Below are 2,727 nucleotides of genomic sequence, written 5' to 3'. Positions count from 1 at the left end.
TTTAACATTTATTTGGATCAAGGTTCTCTTGTGTTTCAGGACTAGTTGGTATATGCGATAATTTGGGAAATGGTGCTAATAATGGTCAAGGGGCTACTGAGGTTCCAAGGGAGCAAGGAGCACGAACATTAAGAGATTATGCACTTCCTACTGTTACAGGAGTGCATTCATCCATTAGACCTCCAACCATTGCTGCCAACAATTTTGAGATTAAGCCAGCAATCCTTCACATGGTTCAAACAACTGTTCAGTTTGGAGGTATCCCGACGGAGGACCCTAATTTACACATAGCTAATTTTTTGGAGTTATGTGCAACGTTCAAGATGAATGGGGTGAGTGATGATGCTATAAGACTGAGGCTATTCCCATTTTCATTGAGGGATAGGGCGAAAAGTTGGCTGATTTCCTTACAAGCGAATTCAATCACTACATGGGAGGAGTTAGCTCAGAAATTTCTTGCCAAGTTCTTTCCTCCAGCAAAGGCTGCAAAGTTAAGGGGTGAGATTAATAATTTTTATCAGTTGGATGGAGAGTCACTGTATGATGCTTGGGAGCGCTTTAAGGAGTTGTTAAGGAAGTGTCCGCACCATGGAATAGAAAAGTGGATGTTGGTGCATAATTATTATAATGGGTTGAATGGGACGACAAGAACAATTATAGATGCTGCAGCGGGAGGTGCCTTTATGAGTAAAAGTGCTAATGAGGCATATGAGCTATTAGAGGAGATGGAGATGAATAATTATCAATGGCCAACTGAAAGGGTACAGCCAAAGAAGGTGGCTGGAATGATGGAATTGGATGCCATAACGATGCTTACAGCTCAAGTAGCAGCCTTGACGAAGCAATTACAAAAGACTACACTCCCCTCTCAAGCTATGCAAGTTCAAAACTTATGTGAAGTGTGTGGTACATCCCATCAACCAAACCAATGCCCTGCTATAGACATGAATAATATGTCCATGGAAGAAGTCCAAGCCATAGGAAATTACCAAAGATAGCCTAATAATCCCAATTCCATGACCTACAACCCAGCTTGAAAGAACCATCCCAATTTTTCCTGGTCTAACAACCAAAACACCCTCCAACCTTATCCTTCACCTCAGCCACCATATCAACCTACCCAAAATAGGCCACCTTATCCACAACAATATGCACACCAAAATCCTCCACCGGGCTATTATCAACCACAAAATAGACCACCTCCCCAAATGCCAATGAAACTAGCTGAACCCCAACCTGATTTGCTTATTCAATTCATGACTGAAACTAGGGCATCCATAAGAAGTTTGGAGACTCAAATAGGGAAATTGGCTACTTTAATAACAAATAGAGCTCAAGGAAATTTTCCTAGCACTACAGAAGTTAATCCTAAAGAACCATGCCAAGCTATTACTTTGAGGAGTGGAACGAGATATGAAGGGTTAAAGAAGAGTCAGTCAGAAGAAGGAGAGAAAAAGTTGGATGATAAAAAGGTTACTGAAGACCTTAAGGAAGAAGAGGAGACCCCACCTGTAACTATTGAGCATCATGTTAGAGTTCCATATCCACAAAGACTTCACAAGCATAATTTGGATAAGCAGTTTGCAAATTTTTTAGAGGTGTTCAAGAAGCTACATATAAATATACCATTTGCGGCGGCATTAGAACAGATGCCTAGTTATGTAAAGTTTATGAAGGAGATTCTCTCGAATAAGAGAAAGATGGGTGATTACGAAATAGTGGCATTAACAGAAGAATGTAGTGCGATTTTGCAAAGAAACCTTCCTCAAAAGTTAAGAGATCCTGGGAGTTTTACCATTCCATGCACTATTGGGGAGTTTGAATGTAAGCATGCACTTTGCGATTTGGGGGCCAGTATTAATTTAATGCCTTTGTCTGTATTCTGGAGGCTTGGTTTGGGGAAAGCTAGGCCAACTACAGTACCATTACAGCTGGCTGATAGATCTATGAAGCATCCACGTGGTATTATAGAAGATGTGTTGGTAAAGGTGGATAAGTTTATTTTTCCGGCTGATTTTATAGTTCTTGATATGGAGGAGGATGAGAATGTTCCTATTATTTTGGGGAGACCATTTTTAGCAATTGGGCAAGCATTGATTGATGTGCAAAAGAGAGAGTTGAAGCTGAGAGTTCAAGGGGAGGAAGTAGTATTTAATGTGTTTAAGGCTATGACTTATCCTAAAGCAAGTGATAGTTGTTTCTCGGTTGATGTGGTCGAAGAAGTAGTAGAAAGAAAAAAATTAAGAGAGGATCCTCTGGAGTTGAGTCTCACATTTGATGATGTAGATGGTGAGGAGAATGAAGAGGTGATGAGTTATTTAAAGTGGATAAAATCAGCTGAGTTCTGGAAGCATAAGAAATTTGAAGAATTGGGTGCAGGACCAGACAGACCATTACCATCGATTCAGAAGCCACCTGTTTTAGAATTGAAGGTTTTACCAGACCATCTCCGCTATGCGTATCTTGGGGAAAAAGAGACTCTTCCAGTTATAGTCTCATCATTTCTTTCGGAGGTTGAGGAGGAGAAATTTTTGAGGGTACTACGAGCTCATAAAACTGCTATAGGGTGGACTCTGGCTGATATAAGAGGAATTAGCCCATCGACAGTTATGCATAGAATTCTTATGGAAGATGAGGCGAAACCGACTATTGACGCTCAAAGAAGGCTTAATCCAATAATGAAAGAAGTGGTGAGGAAAGAGATTTTGAAGTGGTTGGATGCTGGAG

The 2,727-nt window shown here is 40.6% G+C and overlaps 1 non-coding gene across 1 annotated transcript; it reads right to left on the bottom strand.

Annotated features, from left to right (window-relative positions):
• Window positions 1-488: 488 nt before the first annotated feature.
• LOC133793246 (small nucleolar RNA R71) lies at window positions 489-595 on the bottom strand. Its single transcript, XR_009874700.1, has one exon. It is a non-coding gene; the product is annotated as a small nucleolar RNA R71 (small nucleolar RNA).
• Between the last annotated feature and the right edge of the window lie 2,132 nt (window positions 596-2,727).

The sequence above is a fragment of the Humulus lupulus genome, chromosome 7 (genome assembly GCF_963169125.1).
Source record: "Humulus lupulus chromosome 7, drHumLupu1.1, whole genome shotgun sequence".
In the NCBI taxonomy this organism is placed as follows: Eukaryota; Viridiplantae; Streptophyta; class Magnoliopsida; order Rosales; family Cannabaceae; genus Humulus; species Humulus lupulus.
This window is presented reverse-complemented; position numbering and strand designations above follow the sequence as displayed.